At 37.5% G+C, this 19,946-nt stretch overlaps 1 protein-coding gene and 1 pseudogene across 2 annotated transcripts in view; one reads left to right on the top strand and one right to left on the bottom strand.

The window, feature by feature from the left end:
• FKBP5 (FKBP prolyl isomerase 5) overlaps positions 1-19,946 on the top strand; it is a 112,930-nt gene that overhangs the window by 12,857 nt on the left and 80,127 nt on the right. The window lies entirely within an intron of this gene.
• LOC139031455 (large ribosomal subunit protein uL23 pseudogene) lies at positions 13,645-14,200 on the bottom strand (annotated as a pseudogene).

A 19,946-nucleotide genomic window follows, 5' to 3' on the forward strand; every position in this document is an offset into this window, starting at 1 on the left:
AAAATACTTGAGAAATAATGAGCAGGATAAGAGTGGAAAGAAATCTTTAAATCAGTAATCTGAGGCAAGGTATTTTCTGTATTTAAACATTGAATTTAGCTCTGAGCCTCCTGGTAAGCAAGAGAAAAAAGGGAACAGGATGGGTTTCATCGTTACTGTTTAATAGAGAAAACTTACCAGTTTTTAATGAGAGAGAAACCTTTTCTGAGTTCCAAGTTAAAAAAGAGGTTCTTATGTGAATTCTTAAGAAGGACTATATATTTCCATTTTTATACCTTAACTAATTACTGCTGTTGCTGTGTTAGCTGTCATATACCATTCATATGCACCGTAGTTCTGTTTGGTCGTATTAAGTTCACATCCACTGTTGTCAAAAGTGGAAACACCACGGCTAGGGTGTGTTTGTACATTGCTCTAGAATTGTAGCCATTGATGAACAGGAAACTGAAAGCTAAAAGTCCAGGAAATGTGTTCAGACTTTGTGGAAAGAATGTATAGGATACTTTACTGAAATCCATGGCCATTTGAAGACTAAAAAATTATGTGTGCATTTAGTTGGAGAATAATGTTATGGATTCTTACAATGCTGTCCTATGCTTAAATATGATAATAAATACAGCATGCACATTGTGTGCCAGGAAAATTGTGCAATGCTAGAAAAAATGCAACGGATTATTATATGTGTTCAGCTATACTCTCAAGAAATAAAACAGCTGGCTCAGCAGTCGAATTCTTCGAGGATGTCTTATTTTCAGAGACTTACAGAGCGTTGGTTTTAGTTTTAGTTCCAGTGAAGGAGAGGTCCCTGTTTTACAAGATAATCCATTTCACTCTTTGGAAATTCTAATGGTTAAGTTTTATTTTCTCGTATTGGGTTGAAGTTTGTTCCCTTGTGATTTATTAATATACTCTATATTTTCTTTGTTTTGAAAAGAAAATCGTTAACAGGTAAAAAAATTTAAAGAAGTTTTTTAAATTATTTAAAAAATAAATAATTGTTTATTATACATTTCAAGTGTTTGGATTTTGTTTGTTTGTTTTAGGTATTATGGCATTTTAGGTGCGTCATGTTGGGGTCTTTATTTTTGAAGTGGTTTAGAAGATTTCTGTCACAGGACATGTGATTAACGTATATGCTGGGTAACCTGTTTTCTTACTGTTTCTATACTTAGCTGTTTTAACAGGATGTGATCTATATGGTTTCGACATTCTTATTGTTTGAAACAGCATGAAGTTTTAGTAGCTTCTTAGAAATGGGAATTTTCTAATACTGTTTTTTTGTTGTTGTTGTTGTTCCATTTCAACAAAAGAGGTCGGTTATGATTCTTTGACTCCAGTTTTGTGATTTGAAGTTATAGTCACTCAAAATATTCAGGGACCACATTAAATGAGAATTCTTTTTGTTACAAAGTTCTTCTAGGAAATTTAGCTGTATTACATGTCAGCAATTATCATTTTAATAAAAAAAAGCCTTGTTAAAATCTGCCTTTTTTCAGAATTGATTGGATTTGGATCTGTCATGTTTTTGCCTCTGAATCATTGGGATGGCCAGGGGGCTAGAAAGAGCTGACTGGTGGGACTAGGGATAGGCCCACCCCCAGGGTGAGGAGCAGTGATTCCCTAGTGGAAAGTCCCAGAATGCTGTTTGCAGTAGAGGGTGGAATGGGCTCCAGGCTGACCAAACAACCTCGACCAGGCCAGACCATATGGGGCCTGGTATAGTGAGTTAGGGGGGTGGACTTTAGGCAGTAGCTGATCTGTTTTTGCAACAAAGGGTTCTTTTCAAGAACAGCTCTTACTTTCTCCTTATGGTAGAGTACATGTTTATTGTAGAAGAATTTAGTGAGTATATATAAATCCGTACAGAAAAGAAAAGTTTCCTATAATGTTTCTTTCCTTTTGAATTTTCTTAGCTAATTTCCCTTAAATTTCATTTACCATCTAAGTTACTTTTAAAAATTTATTTGAAATGGTGCTTGTTGAATTGTTCTTTCACAAAGTGTGTCTCTGATAACTTTTTCAGTTAATTATGAAGGAGATAGGAGTTAATAACATTTGAAGCCCTTGTTTTTCTTTGATGTAATTATTCTATTAATTTGTATCTATTTTATCGGAAACTGTAGCACAGTAGGCACAAGGAGAACACAAACCTGAAAGTCAGAGCGGTTCTTACAAGGCAAACAGGGAAAACGGAGCAGGGACGAGGTCCTTCTTGTTCACCGTTATGTCGGTATCAGCAGATACAGTGCCTGACATGTAGTTAGTGTTCCATAGATAATTATTGAATGAATGGATGATTTTCTCATTGAGCACTTTGAGTAGCTCATATTTCCTGCACTATAGATAATCAAGTTCAATTACATTCATCCAAAATTAAGAGTCTTTGCTGTGCTCAGTCCTGTTTTAAAAATGAAAGTTAAGATGATTTTTTTAAAAAGATAATGTATGTGTGCACACACACACACCATACAAAAAGTAAAACTCCCTTGTTTCTTTCTCTGAATCCCATTCTCCAGAATTTGCTACTGTTAATGACTGGTATTCTTTCCCTAGATGTTTCTTGCATTTACAAATGTATGTACATTTTCTTTATACAAATAAAATAATACTTTACATTGTTGTATAACTTGCTTTTCCCCTTCTTAAACATCTTTCCATATCAACTCATATGTAACAGCTCCATTTATAAGGATTTTTTAAAAATTATTTATTTATTTGACTGCAGTGGGTGTTAGTTCTGGTGTCTTTAGTTGCAGCATGCAAGCTCCCAGTTGCATCATGTGGGATCCAGTTCCCTGACCAGAGATTGGATCTGGGCCCCTTACACAGGGAGTGCAGAGTCCTAGCCACTGGACCACCGGGGAAGTCCTTGTAACAGCTTCTTTATTTTTAATTGCTTCATAATATTCCACTGTGAAGATATATAATAATAGTCAAGGAAGTTCAGTAGTGTGCCCACCCCCCCCTTTTTTTTTTTACCATTTCAACAATATTGTGTTTAATAACCTTCCACATATAATTTTGCTTTCTTCTGTGAGACTATCTATAGGATATTTCCTGGAAGTGCTATTGGAGGGCTAAAGGATATTTGCACTAATACTTTTTATCAGTTCAGTTGCTCAGTCGTGTCCAACTCTTTGCGACCCCATGGACTCTAGCACGCCAGGCTTCCCTGTCCATCACCAACTCCCGGAACTTGCTCAAACTCATGTCCGTTGAGTCAGTGATGCCATCCAACCATCTTATCCTCAGTCGTCCCTTTCTCTTCCTGCCTTCAATCTTTCCCAGCGTCAGGGTCTTTTCCAGTGAGTCAGTTCTTCACATCAGGTGTTCAAAGTATTGGAGTTTCAACTTCAGCATCAGTCCTTCCAACGAATATTCAGGACTAATTTCGTTTAGGATTGACTGGTTTGATCTCCTTACAGTCCAAGGGATCCTCCCAAGACTCTTCTCCAACACCACAGTTCAAAAGCATCAGTTTTTCTGTGCTCAGGTTTCTTTATAGTCCACCTCTCACATCCATATATGACTACTGGAAAAACCATAGCTTTGACTTGAGAGACCTTTGTTGGCAGAATAATGTCTCTGCTTTTTTTTAATATGCTGTCTAGGTTGGTCATAACTTTTCTTCCAAGGAGCAAGTGTCTTTTAATTTCATGGCTGCAGTCACCATCTGTAGTGATTCTGGAGCCCGATAAATAAAGTCTGACGCTGTTTCCATTGTTTCTGCATCTATTTGCCATGAAGTGATGGGACCAGATGCCATGATCTTAGTTTTCTGAATGTTGAGTTTTAAGCCTACTTTTTCACTCTCCTCTTTCACTTTCATCAAGAGGATCTTTAGTTCTTCACTTTCTGCCATAAGGGTGGTGTCATCTGCATATCTGAGGTTATTGATATTTCTCCCATTATTGATATTTCTCCCAGCAATCTTGATTCCAGCTTGTGCTTCATCCAGCCCAGCATTTTGCATGATGTGCTCTGCATATAAGTTAAATAAGCAGGATGGCAATGTACAGCCTTAACATACTCCTTTCCCGATTTTGAACCAGTCTGTTGTTCCATGTCCAGTTCTAACTGTTGCTTCTTGACCTGCACGCAGATTTCTCAGGAGGCAGGTCAGGTGGTCTGGTATTCCCATCTCTTTAAGGACTTTCCACAGTTTGTTGTGATCCACACAGTCAAAGGCTTTGGTGTAGTCAATAAAGCAGAAGCAGATGTTTTTCTGGAACTTTCTTGCCTTTTTGATGATCCAGTGGATCTTGGCAATTTGATCTCTGGTTCCTCTGGCTTTTCTAAATCCAGCTTGAACATCTGGGAGTTCACGGTTCACATACTGCTGAAGCCTGGCTTGGAGAATTTTGAGCATTACTTTGCTAGCATGTGAGATGAGTGCAATTATGTGATAGTTTGAACATTCTTTAGCATTGCCTTTCTTAGGGTTTGGAATGAAAACGGACCTTTTCCAGTCCTGTGGCCACTGCTGAGTTTTCCCAATTTTCTGGTATATTGAGTGCAGAACTTTCACAGCATCATCTTTTAGGATTTGAAATAGCTCAACTGGAATTCCATTACCTCCATGAGTTTTGTTTGTAGCAATGCTTCCTAAGGCCTACTTGACTTCATGTTTCAGGATGTCTGGCTCTAGGTAAGTGATCACACCGTTGTTGCTATCCGGGTCATAAAGATCTTTTTTGTATAGTTCTTCTGTGTATTCTTACCACTTTATATAGATGTTGGAAAATTCCCCCTTAAAGATAGTATACTGCTTTTCATTCATTAAGGACATGAGGTGTTATTTTCTGATAACTACATGCTTTCATTTTGTGGGTTAGAAGAGTTCAACTTTTGAAAATGAATCCTCCTCCTGGTAATTTGAGTGGTTCAGTAGATGGATTAAACCAAATATTCCTATTGCCTGACATAAGTAGTTGAAGTCAAGTAGAAGATGGTAGCCTGTACTTTCTACAGACTTTTAGAGTATACTCTCTAAGTGATACTCTAAGTGATCCAGATGGGAAAGATCAAAATGTTGGTTTTCAAAGGTTATGTCTCCTTGAGATGTTTAAGCTCAACATTTACAAGTGACCGTCTGAAAGGATGGAAGGCCCTGAGCATTGGTTTGAGAAGTTTGGTTTCATTGTTCTTAGGAGCAATTTTAAGTCCTTGAACTGGGGCGTGTGCTGTGTGAGAGAGGTTTACTGGTGGTATGTACTGAATGAATAGAAGGGAGTGAGTAGGCTGGAGGGCTGTGGTGACTCAGGAAGGAAAGGAAGAAAACCCAGAATGTGGTGATAGCTGTGGAATTGAAAAGTTAAGATAGTAGGAAACAATGCACAGTTGGTGGGTCCTGTTGATTAAGTGGAGAAAAATGAAGTTTTTGAAGTTGTAGGAGAATAGCCAGACAATACAGATGATGAAGTAAACAGAGAAGGAGCCAATTTTGAAAAAGTTGATTTTCTTTTTAAAAAAATAAAAGTAAAGCTATAAAAAGGTTCTTAAGTATCTATAGTCAGGCAATTCAGGAGAGACTAAAAAACTGGAGAAGGGAAAAGGGAGAAATTAGCTAGATCTGGAAGTCAACTGCAGGTAAAGTTGAAATTAAGAGTGGATGAGTTCTGGAAAAAAAAAAGAGTGGATGAGTTCTGGAATGCAGTGGTTGACCGGGGAAAAGCTGTTGATTGAAAACTGCATTTTGAAAAGAGGTACTTGCAGTGACGGGCGTCCAGGTGGCCCAGTGGGGAGAATCCGCCTGCCAGTGCAGGAGATGTGGGTTCCATCCCTGGGTGGGGACGATCCCCTGGAGAAGGAAATGGCAACCCACTTTTGTATTCTTGCCTGGGAAATTCCATGGACAGAGGAGCCTGCTGGTCTACAGTCCAGGAGTTGCAAAAGAGTTGAACACGACTTAGTGACTAAACAACTTGCAGTAATAGGAGATGGGATGATGAAAAGAACAATTAAGAAGTCAGTAATCTGAGAAACAAGAAAAGAATCAGGAGAAATCTTACTGGGAACTCACCTTTTTTTTTTTAACAGCCTTATTTTTTTAATTTAATTAATTTTTTGGCTGCACTACAAGCCATGTGGGATCTCAGTTCTCAGAGCAGGGATCAAACCCCCGCCCCTGCACTGGAAATGTAGAGTCTTACCACTGGGCTACCTGGGGAGTCCCTCGCCTTCATTTTTTTGCTCTACATGTGATTTTGTGTTTACTGGATGTTTTCCAGGTAGCTACCATGTTCTTCCTTTGGTGTAATACCTCAGAAAATTTTGTTGTGTGTATTTTAAAGTTGGAGTTAGTTTTATTCCTGAAGTTGACTGTTACACGTGAAAAAAGGTCTTGGAAAAGTAGTTTTGGTGTCATGTGCTATGCTCCTTCTTTGTGTAGTTTCATAAAATCTTTTCATTTTGTTTTAATATCTGTGGGTCCAACACAAGGAAAAAAAAAAGCCAGCTTATTACTGACTAGATACAGTCCAGATACCTTGTGCATTTTAACTGATCATTTAAAATCATTTAAAAAATGTTTCTTGGCTTTGGAAACTCAGCTAATAACAAATGATAAGAATGAGTATTTTTTTTTTTAGAAGAACATAGTGTAAATTTAGAGTGTACTGTCCTGTTGCTTGTCAGGATGGAGCCTAGTCGCAGGAAATAATCTAGAGTCAAAGCCAGGGACCTGTGACTTCACCAGAGTCAGTAGGTGAAATGGTTCAAATGCAGGCTCAGGAGTCATCCTGTCTGGCTCCACTGCACATGAGCAGTATTACTCCCCTGAATTTCACCATCTGGACATGCTAATAATAGTTCCTATATCAGGGTAATTAAGAGGATCCATCCTGGAACTTACATTCTAGTAATGAGAGACTGGAAATTTTCAAATAAATGCATGTGCCAGGTGGTAAGTGAAGGAAAATAATGGTAGGATTGATTGTCATTGTTTCTTGCTCTTTTATATTGGGTAATAGGGAAGGTCTGCCTGATAAGAAAGTGTTTGAACAGAGCCCTGCTGGAAGTGAGGAAGCAAACCAGAGACCAGTGAGGAAGCCGATCTGGGGCAAGAGTTTCAGGTGGAGGGGACAGCAAGTGCAGAAACCCTGAGGAGCGGCGTATTGAAGGTGCAGCAAGAAGGCCAGAATCACAAAGGCAGAGCGAGAGGAGGGGCAACAGGAAATAATCTATCTCTGAAAGATAGCCACTGACCAGCATGTGGGTTTTTCCCCCTTTATTCTTATCATTTTTTAAAGCCTTTATTGGAGTTGAGCTGCTTGACAGTGTTAGTTTCCGCTGTCCAGCAGAGTTAATCGGCTGTGCATGTGCACACGCCCTCCTCTCCAGATCTCCCCGTTCAGGCCGCCGCAGCGCACTGAGAGAGTGCCCTGTGCCCTGCAGCAGGTTCTCATTTGTACCTGCTTTATAGATAGCATCGACCGTGTCCATGGAGCGTTTTAAGCATAAGAAGGATTTGGCTTTATTCTGTGTGAGATGGGAAGCTGTTGGGAGTATTACCAGAGTTCATTTCTTAAGTCAGTCTGATTGTCACTTCTTTTCTTAAAAATGCTTCAGTTCTCTACTTCCTTTGGAATAAAAGTTCACATGCTTTCTTCTGGCACACAGGGTCCTTCATAGTCCGGCCTCTGCCCATTTAACATCATCTGCCTCCTTCCCACATGTACCCTCCACTCTGGCCAAATTGGATTACGTGCAGTTCCCTGCCTGGGTCACCGTGATTGGTGTCTCTGTGTTTTTCTGCCCACTGCTTGTCCTGGGAGACTCTCTCCTCCTCAGCTCACGTGGTCATGGCTCTGTTTTAGAGGGGCCTCTTTGGCTCCCAGAGCGCCCTGTACCTTTTCTCTCACCACCCCTCCCCTGACCACTTTGTTGCAGAGTCTTGTGATGTGCTGTGTTCTTTTACCAGCCTTGATTTCGCTCCTGCCACACCCTTGCCAGTTGAAATTTTGCCCATTCTTCAAGAATCAGCTCAAACACTGCCATCTTTTCTCCCCTTTATAAATCTTTATAAACCTGCCCTTATAAATACTTTGTAGCTTTGTTACACTTAATCATAATTATCTTGAATTAAAATGCTTCTCTGCCTTACCTTACACAGAATCCTCGGCTTGACTCATCTTTAGTTTCTGTTGTGGCCCCCAGTATGGTTTCTTAGACAGATTTCATATTAAATGGATGTTCAGGGTATGTAGGATTTACATGATAATTAGAAAAACTGTTGGGTTTCAAGCTGATAAGCTATTGGGTTTCAAAAGCAGCACGAATGAACAGTTAAAGTGAGGTGCCTATTAAGAAAACAAGTTTATTATACTATAATGTTGATGATGGCATGGTTACTCTGATTCTCTCATATAGTTAAATACTACTGCCAAAAATTAATGCGCCCCTTTTGATATGTGTAGTTTGGCAGAATGTATTCAGGCATAAATGTCCTTTTTTTTTTGAGTTGGTGATATGCCTTCTGTAAATCATCTTCAGAAAATAATGCAAACTAGAATAACAATAACAATAACTACCTCCACCACTAATGTTGAAAGTTTACTGTGTGACAGGCTCTATATAAAGCCCTTTACATGCATTACTTTATTTCTCAGAATCCAAAGACATATAGATGCTAGTAATCTCATGTCATGTATGGGGAAATTGAGGCACAAAGAAGCTAACTGACTTGCTGCTATGTTGTCAAGCCAAGATTCCTACAAACAGAATTCATACCCCTAATTTTATAATGTGATAAAAGCCTAGGCACAAAACTATTCACAGCAGTGTTACATAGAGTAGATAAATTGGAAGCAATGTATATCATTAATTATAGTTCATCCATTCAATAGATTAATCTTTTAATAGCTTTATTGAAATAAAATTCACATAGCATATTTATCCCTTTAAAGTCTACAAGGCAGTGGTTTCCAGTATATACACAGTTACACAACTGTTACCATTACCCCACTTCAGAACACTTTATCACCCCCAAAGAAATCTCATACCCATTAGCAGTCACCCCCTTTTCCTGATTGCCCAATAAAATCACCAGTCTATTTTCTGTCTCATAGATTTGCCTATTCTGGACATTTCGTATAAATGGAATTGTATAAAATATGGCATTTTGTGCTTGGCCTTCATTTAGCATAATCTTTCAAGGTTCATCCATGTTGCAGCATGTTATAGTACTGCATTGCTTTTCATCACTGAATAATATTCTAACGTATGGATATATGACTTTTTATCTATCTAATAGACATTTCTGACTAATGTCTAATGGACATATCCGACTAATGGACATTTGGAGTGTTTCTACTCCTTAGCTATTATGAATATTCATGTCCAGGTTTTCGTGTGGACATATTTTCATTTTTCTTGGAATTGTTGATCAAATGATAACTCTTAAATTTTAGAGGAACCCCCAGACTATTTTCCAAAGCAGCTGCGTCCTTTTACGTTTCTTCTAGCAGTGTATGAGTACTCCACCTTCTTCTTTACATCTTTGACGATACTTGCTGTTATCGGTCTCTTTGCTAATAGCCATCCTTGTGGTTATGGAGTGCTATTTCATTGTGGTTTTGATTTGCATTTCCTTGACAAGCCTAACAATGTTGAGCATCTTTTAGTGTGCTTATTTGCTGTTTATAAATCTTGTCTGGAGAAATGTCTGAATCCTTTGCCCCCTTTTAACTGAGTTATTTTCTATCATTATTATTTTTTTAAATATTTATTTATTTGGCTGCATCACAGGATCTTTCATTGTGGCACATGGATTCTCTGGTTGTGGTGTGCGGGATTAGTCACTCCATGGCTTGTGGGATCCTAATTCCCCAACCAGGGATTGAACCTGTGTACCCTGTATTGCAAGGTGGATTCTTAAACCACTGGACCACCAGGGAAGCCCGTTATTTTCTATTATTGAGTTAAAGGAGTTCTTAATATATTCTGGATACAATCTCATTATCAGATATTTGATTTGCAAAATTTTTCTTTCATCCTGTTGTGTTTTCACTTTCCTGATGGTGTCCTTTGTAGCACAAAGTTTTTAATTTTCATGAAGGCTGATGTATCTTTTTTTTTTTTTTGGCTTTCAGTTTCACATAAAAAAACAGTACCTAATCCAAGGTCAGTGAAGATTTACTCCTGTGTTTTCTTCAGAGTTTGATAGTTTTAGCTCTTATGATAAGGTCTTTGGTCCATTTTGAGTTAATTTTTTGTATGCGGTGTGAAGTAGAGTGTCCAACTTCATAATGTTTTGTGTATTGAGATCCAGAACCATTTGTTGAAAAGGCTGGTATTTCTCCTATTGAATTGTCTTGGCACTTTTTTCAGATATCAGTTGACCATAAATGTAAGAGTTTGTTTATCAGCTCTCAATTCTGTTCTATTGATCTATGTGTCTGTCCTCATCTTAGTACCACACTATATTGATTCCTGTCACGTTGTAGTAAGTTTTGGCACCATGAAGTGTGAGTCCTCCCAACTTTGTTCTTTTCAAGGTTGTTTTGACTTGTTTTATTCAGTTTCGCTGTGAACCTATAACTGCTGTAAAAAATCTGTTTTTAAAAAAGGACTCCTAAATTATGATGTTGGGATTATGGTGATTTCTTTCCTCCTTCATTTCCTAAACTTGCTGTAACATATAACTATATTGTATTTATAATTTAAAAAATTTTAGTTTATGGTTTGGCTAATAGAATACTTTTTTTTTTAAACTCAACAGGCCACTCTTAGCTTTGTAGCTAAAAACCAGAGTAACCTAACTTTCCAGGAAGAATGTATGAAGGTGAAGAGCTGGGACATAAGGTTATGGTTAGAATGAGCCAGACTCAGATTTAACACTCAGCTCCATGAATGCGCCTTTCTGTCTCCAGTCAGTTTCCCGTCAGTTCCTTCTTTGCCATCTCACTCTCCATTAAAAGCCTTCCCTCTCACCTTAACTAAGACTTTCCTCCAAATATTTAGGTGAAATTTTTGGAATCTGGCTAGTCTGTATAATTTCCATCTATAAATGGAATGAATGATGATTGAGTAGCATTAGGGCAGGGAGCCAGATAATGCAGTCTCAGCTGCATAAGTCACTTCGATGGAAGTTGATTTTGAGAAATGGGCAGGGGGAAGTCATCCAAGCAGAGTTCTTTACTGACTTCTCTGCCCTTTCATTCCTTCAACTCTCTGTATCTGTGTATGTTGTTTTCTTAGGAAATCGTGGTGAGTGTAGAGATCTGCAGGTGGTGCTAGGGCTAGTTAAAAGTTTAAATAGGTGCACAGAGAAGCAAGCCTGTGACTGCCTCAGTGACAGACTGCTTTTCCTGACACCACTACAGAGTGTGTGTCTTCTAAATAGTCTGGGGACTTTCTTTCCAGTTGAAGCAGTGTTAAAATCTCAGTATATTGAAATACTTCATAGGTTTGTGTATCATAAGTGTCCATTTGAAGTTTGTTTCAAAACAAAAGCAAGTTTTACAGACCTGCTAAAAACTATTAATACCAGTGTCAACCACAGGCCAAATTTTTGTAGTATTAAGACTTTGAAATATTAAGATGATTTGCACTGTATTTTTTAGTTGAATTAATAAGGGGATTTTTAACCCGGATTTTTTTAAGTTGTGTTATATTTATTAATTGCATTTAGAAATGTAAAATCATACTTTTTTATTCTCGTAAGGCTTAAACTTCTTACATATGTTAAAGAAAAATGAGATACTGAAGTTATCCAGGTTTTCAGAAATATTTGCAAAGCTATAGCTTTGACACTGTTTTAAAATCAAATACCTACCATTTTAGGAGAGAGATGTCTTACTGCCAGTTATAGGTTTTGGCTTCTGTATTGTTATGGAAAAACTATATCCTTCAGATTTCAGACTGTAAAATTTAGTTCTAAATAATTCTTATTTTATAAAATACTTTCTCCCCGTTTGAAGTTCCGTTCATAACTCTCATGTCTCCCTTTATTTTGCTTAAAAATATACCTGCGTGCTTGTGCTTCTGGCCAACATAGAATAACAGAAATTGGATTTACTCTCTCGGCTATAGTCACATAACTAACAAAACCCCCAGAAAAAAAATATATGAAGTTTCAAACACTGAACAGCTGGCAGCAAAGGACAATAATTCCCAAGAAAACAGAAACAGATGAAGTCTACGATTATCGTAGCTTACTGCCTGGAGAGAGTTTCCAGGCTGCAGCATGAGGAGGGAGAACCCAGCCTCAGCCAGCAGTCTCTCTAGTAGAGGAGACAAAGCTGGAGGTAGAGGAGGCTATAGTCTGGAGAAGAGAGAGCCCAAAAAGAAAAAAGGTCTGCAGAGCGTTCCCCCTTAAGCTTTCAGATGAGTAATAATTAGTGCTTATGTTGTATGGAAGCTACCTAAAGCCAGGAACCACCTGGAGAGAGTGGAGGGGATAAACCCTGATTCTTTTTCAAGGTTAAAGTAGTATGCATTACCACCAGCCAGGAATAAACCTTCTAAGTCACAGGACATTGGGTAGTGTACTCAGAAAGGTATTGCCCCAGCAGTAGTGCTAAACTATAGACTGCCCTCATCCCTTCTAACAAAGCTTAAAAATAGACCTCAAAAGGATCAAACTGTTTCTGACTTGCTTCACTCTATATAATATGCTCTAGGTTCATCCACCTCATTAGGACTGACTCAAAAAGTTCTCAGAAACCAACACAAGATCGTAAAGCAATTACTTCCAATAAAAAAATCAGTCATTGTTGACACCGTTTTGAAAAAAAAAAAAAAGGATCAAACTATTTCCAAGTAATTTAACTGCACCCCAGAACAAAGCTCAAAATGTATAGTTATACAAAAACTAGCAGTCTGTTGTCCAAAAGATAACTAATAACAAGTGTTGGTGAGGATATGGAGAAAAGGGAACCCTTGTGCAACTGTTGGTGGGAATGTAGACTGGTACAGCCAGGGTGTGGAGATTCTTCTAAAAATTAAAATAGAACTACTGTGTGATCTAGCAGTTCCACTCCTGGATATTTATCCAAAGAAAACAAAATACTAATTAGAAAAGATATATGTAACCATATGTGCTCATTGCAGCATTATTTACAGTAGCCAAGATATGAAAGCAACTTAATTACCCATCAACAGAGGAAAGGATATAGCAGATGTGATATCTTTATATAGTTGTTAAGTCAGACAGAAAGATTAATAATGTGTGATTTCACTTACATGTGAAATTCAAAACACAAAACCAATGAACAAACATAACAGAAACAGGTGATTGCCAGAGGGGAGGGGAATAAGGGAAAGAAAGAAATAGGTCAGAGAAATTAAGAAGTACAAACTTCTTGTGAAAAAAAAAAAGTCAAGGGTCTGAAATGTCGTGTGGGGAATATAGTCAGTAACTATGCATATCTTTGGTAACTTGTTTTAACTAGACTTACTGTGGTGATCATTAGACTGACTGTGATTATCATTTTGAAATATACAGAAATACTGAACCACTATGTTCTTTAATGGAACTAACATAGTGTTGTAGGTCAATTATAATTCAAAAACAAATTCATAGGAACAGAGACCAGATTTGTGGTTACCAGAGGCAGGGGCAGGAGAAGGGGAAATTGGGTGAAGGCAGTCAAAAGATACAAACTCCCAGTTATAAGGTAAATAAGTACTAGGATATAATGCACAACATGATACATATAATTTTTTTCTTTTTTTACATAGTGAAAACTTTTATATTTGGAATTAGCCAGCTGGACTCAGTTTAGATGATCCCAGTTTTGTTGGCAACATCCAAAGCATCATAGTCAGGAGCCAGTTAAACATATGCCTTCTTCTCTCCATCAGGCCTGATCAGAGTACTGACCTTAGCCATGTCAATGTCATAGAGCTTCTCCACAACCTGTTTAATCTGGTGCTTGTTGGCCTTGACATCCACAGTGAATACCAGTGTGTTGCTATGTTCTATCTGCTTCGTGGCTGACTCGGCGGTGAGGGGGAATTTGATGATGGCCGAGTGGTCAAGTTTGTTTCTCCTGGGGGCGCTCTTCCGAGGATATTTGGGCTGCCTCCTGAGCCGCAGTGTTTTGGGCCGCCGGAAGGTGGGTGACGTCCGGATCTTCTTTTTCTTGTGTCTGTGGACACCTTTCAACATTGCTTTCTTGGCTTTCAAAGCCTTTGCTTTGGCTTCAGCTTTAGGAGGGGCAGGAGCTTCTTTCTTCGCCTTTGGTGCCATCTTCATGAAAAGGGATACATATAATTAACACTGCTCTGTGTTATATAGGAAAGTTGTTAAGAGAGTAAATACTGAGTTCTCATTGCAAGGGAATTTCTATTTAATTTTGTATCTGTATGAGATGATGGCTGTTCACTAAAATTGTTGTGATTATTTCATAGTGTATGTAAGTCAAATCATATGCTGTACAGCTTCAACTTACACAGTGCTAGAAGTCAATTATATCTCAAAAAACTAGAGGAAAAAAAGATAGTGCCAAGGTAAGATTCACATTTGGTCTCCAATCAAAAGCATCAGACTTGGAAGGAAGCAGTCCTTGAGGAGAAAAATTAAAAATTAGAAACAGATCCAGAAATGACACAGGTGATAGAATTAGTGGACGAAAACATTTTTGTTCACTAATATCTAGCACTGTATTATTTGAAGGTGTATAGCATATGGTTTGACTTACATACATCTTAAAATGGCCACAATAAGTTTAGTGAACAGCCATCATCTAATTGAATAAGTAGAATTAGTTATGATTTAGAAGAGTTAAACTATTATCAACCAACTGACCAAACTGACATTTATATGACATCCTACCCAATACAAGCAGAGTACATATTTTGTCCAGTTGCACAAAAGAACATTTACCAACACATTTTGGTCCATAAAATAATATCAATAAATTTAAAATTACTTAAATCATAAAAGGTATGTTATCAACTGAAAGGGAATTAAATTTACAGTCAACAATACAAAGATATCTGGAAAACATCTATAAATATTTACAAACTAACTGATTCTTAAGAAGCTCATGAGTCAAAGGAACAAAAGATGAATTTTGAAAGCATTTTGTACTGAATGAGAACACAAATATCAAAATTTGTGGGATGTAGAAAATGTAATGCTCAGGGGAAAATTCACTAAATACCTACATTAGAGAAAGTCAAGTTGAGCAAATCATTGTCCTCAGCTTCTACCTTAAGAAACTAGAAGAGAAAATCAGACCCATAGTAAGCAGAAGAAATGAACTAAAGATCAAAGCCAGAACCATGAAATAGAAAAACAGAAAGTTAATGAAATCAAAAGCTGGTTCTTTGAGAAGACCAATAAAAGTGATAAACCTCTATCCTGTTGGATCAGGAAAAAGAGAAGACAGAAGTTACCAGTATCAGGAGTGAAAGAGTCACAAAGCGGCAGATATTGTAGTCTTTAAAAGGCTATGTAAAAGAAGGGTATGAATTACTTTATGTCAGTACATTAGACACTTAAATGAAGTGGATAAGTTTCTTGAAAGACACAAAGTACCAGTGCTCATTCAGGAAAATATGAATAGCCTGAATAATCTTACGTCTGTTAAAGAAATTGAATTCCCCCAAAGAAAACTCTGGGCCCAGATGACTTCCCTGATGAATTCTAGCAAATATTTTTGGAGGTCATAATACAAAATTTACACAAATTCTTCCATTAAGTTGGAGAGAATCCTTCTTAACTCATTCTACAACAATTGTATTGTCCTAATACCAAAACCAAATACACTACAAGAAAAAGTTACAGACAAGTATCCTTCCTGAACACAGTTGCACAACTCTTAACAAAATTTTAGCAAATACACTCCAACAACATATAAAAAGATAAAAAAAATACAGTGACCAAGTGAGATTTGTCACAGGAATTCAAGGTTGGTTTGACATTTCAAAATCAATTATCATGTACCATGTCAGTAAAGTAAAAAAACCATATGATCAATTCAATAGATGCAAAAAAAGCATTTAACAAAATCCATCATTAAAAACTGTCAACAAATTAGGGAAAGAAGGAAACTTTCTCAGTCTGATAAAGGACATCCATGAAAAACTAGTATCTGAAATCATGCTTACCACTGAAAGGCTGAATCCTTCCCTTCCAATGTCAGGAACAAGGCATGATGTCCACCGAGAGTCACAACTTCTATTCAGGATTGTACTTGAACTTACAGCCAGCACAATCAAATAAGAACAAGAAATAAAGGGCATTCAGATTGGCATAGAAGAAGCAAAACAACTTTTTATCACAGATGACATGATTGCCTATGATTTCTTTAAAAAGAAAAAAAGCTACTAGAAGTAAGTGCACTTAGCAAAGTGGCCCCCTTCATGGATCACACCCTTGTGGCAAAGAGACGCGCATAATTCAGTGAAGTTCTGAGCCATGCTCTACAGGGGCATCCAAGACAGATGAGTAATAGTGAAGAGTTCTGAATCTACTCCAACCATTCTTTGGAAGGACTTGCTGAAGCTCCAGTACTTTGGCCACCTGATGCGAAGAGCTGACTCATTGGAAAAGACCCTGATGCTGGGAGGGATTGAAGGCAGGATAAGAAGAGGGAGCAGAGGATAAGATGGTTAAATAGCATCACCAATTCAATGGATATGAATTTGAGCAAATTCCCAGAGATAGTAGAGGGCAGAGGAGCCTGCTATGCTACAATCCTTGGGGTCACAGAGTTGGACATGACTTAGCAACTGAACACCAACAAGCAAAATTGCAGGATACAAGATCAATACAGAAAAGTCAACTATATTTCTATATACTAGGAAACAAACAGCCAGAAGTTGAAATTTTAAAAGAATACCATTTGTAGTAAAATTTGAAATACTAAGTACCTAAGGATAAATTTCCTAAAAGATTTGTAAGATCTCTCCACTGGAATCTATTAAATATTACTGAGAGGAATTAAGGAAAACAGATAAATGAAGATATACTGTATTCAAGGATTGGAAGACTCAATATTGTCAGTTTTCTCTAAAGGTATAGACTCAGTGCAACCTCAATCAAATTCAGCTGACAATGTGTAGAGAGTGTCAAGTTGTTTTAAAGTTTATATGGTAATACAAATGTCCTAGGATAGAAGAGGGCTTCCCTTGTGGCTCAGCTGGTAAAGAATCTGCCTGCAATGCAGGAGACCCTGGTTCAGTTCCTGGGTTGGGAAGTTTCCCTGGAATAGGGAAAGGCTACCCACTCCAGTATTCTGGCCTGGAGAATTCCATGGACTGTACACTCCATGGGGTTGCAAAGAGTCAGACACGACTGAGTGGCTTTCAGTTCACTTAGAATAGAAGAATAGAGAGGACTTAAAACCATCTGATTTCTAAAACTTACTATAGCTACAATAATATTGTGATATTGATGTAAAGATAAGTAGGCCCATGGAACAGAAAACATGGTCAGTTTTTTAGTACAGTGCCAAATCAATTAAATAGAAAAATGGTTTTCAACAAATGGTAGGGGAATAACTTGATATTCATATACAAAAAACTAAATCCACACCTTATTCCATACCTTATATATAAAAGTTAATTCAAAATTGATAATAGACCTACCTAAATGTAAGGTCCAAATGAATAAAATTTTTAGAAGAAAATATTTTGGGTTTGGTAAAGATTTTTAAGGTACAACACCAAAAGCATGATTTATAAAAGAAGAAAAAGATAAATTGGACTGTATCAATTAAGAACATCTCTTTGAAAGCCACCTTCAAGGGAATAAAAGGACAGGTCACAGACTGGGAGAAAATATTCACAGATCACATTGGATTAAAGATTTATATTCAGATTATATAAGGAACTCTCAGAACTTAAGAAAATTAAGTCAAAAATAGGCAAAAGATTTGGACAGTTCACCAAAGAAGATACACAGATGGCACGTCAGCCCATGAAAAGATGATCAATACTGTTACTCATTAGGAAAATGCAGATTAAAATCACAATAAGATACCACTATGTACATGTTAGAATGCCTTCAGTTAAAAAGGCCTACAGTACTAAGTGTTAGTGAGGATGTGGAGCAGCTGAAACTTTTACACACTTCTGTACAAAATGGTACATCTACTTTGGAAAGCACTTTGCCACTTTCTTAAAGACCTAAAATGTACACCTGCTCTGTGATTCAGCCTTTCCACACCTAGGCATTTATTTAAGAGAAATGAATGGGTATGACCACATAAAGATTTGTACCCAAATATTCATAGTAGCTTTATTTGTAATAGGCAAAACTTGAAAACAGTCCAAGTGTGCATCAACAGCAGACATTGTGCCCTGTCTTATAAAATGGAATACTACACAGCAATAAAAAGGAACGAATTACTGATACTGCAACAATGTATTTTATTCTCTATTAAAGGAAGAGAAAGAATTCAGGGGGAAAAAAGACATTCTGTTTATATGAAATTCTATAAAATAGAAACTATTCAGAAAGCAAATCAGAGTTTGCTCTGATGTGAGCCAAAGAGAAGAGAATCATAAAGAGATACAAAGAAAATTTGTGGCTGACAAATGTATCCATTATGTTGATTGCAGTGATGGCTTTATGAATACATATATGTATGTCAAAACTTAAAAACTGTATATTCTTTAAATATATGCAGTTTATTGTCAACTCTGTTAAAGAAATTTTGTGTGTTCAACATTTGGGGATAGCAAGCTGCTTGAATTTCAGAATCAGATAAGGGACTCAGTTTTTAAACTAATTTTTCAGTGACTAAATTTGAGGTGAGAAAACATGCACTATATTTATCAAGTTTGCTTATTTTTAACTTATTACAAAATTGAGAAACTGAATAAATGTTCCAATTTGGGCTTTCTGAAATTCTGAAGAATTTTTTATAGTAATGATGTATCAAATGTTAGATTTAAATGTGTTATCAGATTAGAACATTGTAATCCAACTGGATGATAAATGAGAGAGAGGAAGGAATGTTGAAAGTATGCTGAGTGTAAGATGATGGAAGTCAACAGAATTCTAGGCTTGGGAGACATTCTTACGATCTTGTTTGGATGGCTAGGCACCTAAGGTAGATAGAAGAGTAAAGACCCCTCCAAAGATGCCCACATGCTAACTCCCGAAATTTATTAATATATTACCTTACAGAGTAGAAGGGACTTTGCAGATATGATCAAGGTTAAAAGTTTGAGTTGGGGAAATTTTCCTGGATTATCCAGGTGAGCCCAGCATAATCATTCTTAAGCATAATGATTCTTAAGAAAGCAGAGAAACTTCCCCATCTGTGGCCAAAGGGAGATGGTGACTGTAGCAGAATGATCAGAGAGAAAACGATGTTGCTGGCTTTGGAAATGGAGGAAGTGGGCCATAAGCCTGCTTATATAACTTACATGCAGAGTACATCATAAGAATTGCCAGGCTGGATGAAGCACAGCTGGAATCAAGATTGCCAGGAAAAATATCAATAACCTCAGATATGCAGATGACACTGCCCTTATGGCAGAAAGTGAAGAAGAACTAAAGAGACTCTTGATGAAAGTGAAAGAGGAGAGTGAAAAAGCTGGCTTCAAACTCAACATTCAAAAAACTAAGATCATGGCATCTGTCCCCATCACTCCATGTCAGCTAGATGGAGAAACAGTGGAAATAGTGACAGACTTTATTTTCTTGGGCTCCAGAATCACTGCAGATTAAATTGAATCACTGCAGCCATTAAATTGAAAGACGCTTGCTGCTTGGGAGAAAAGCTGTGACCAAACTAGACAGCATATTGAAAAGCAGAGACATTACTTTGCCGACAAAGGTCTGTCCAGTCAAAGCTATGGTTTTTCCAGTAGTCATGTATGGATGTGAGACTTGGACTGTAAAGAAAACTGAGCGCCGAAGATTGATGCTTTTGAACTATGGTGCTGGAGAAGACTCTTGAGAGTCCCTTGGACTGCAGGGAGATTAAACCAGTCACTCCTAAAGGAAATCAGTCCTGAATATTGATTGGAAGGACTGATGC

Source organism: Odocoileus virginianus, chromosome 27 (assembly GCF_023699985.2).
Source record: "Odocoileus virginianus isolate 20LAN1187 ecotype Illinois chromosome 27, Ovbor_1.2, whole genome shotgun sequence".
In the NCBI taxonomy this organism is placed as follows: Eukaryota; Metazoa; Chordata; class Mammalia; order Artiodactyla; family Cervidae; genus Odocoileus; species Odocoileus virginianus.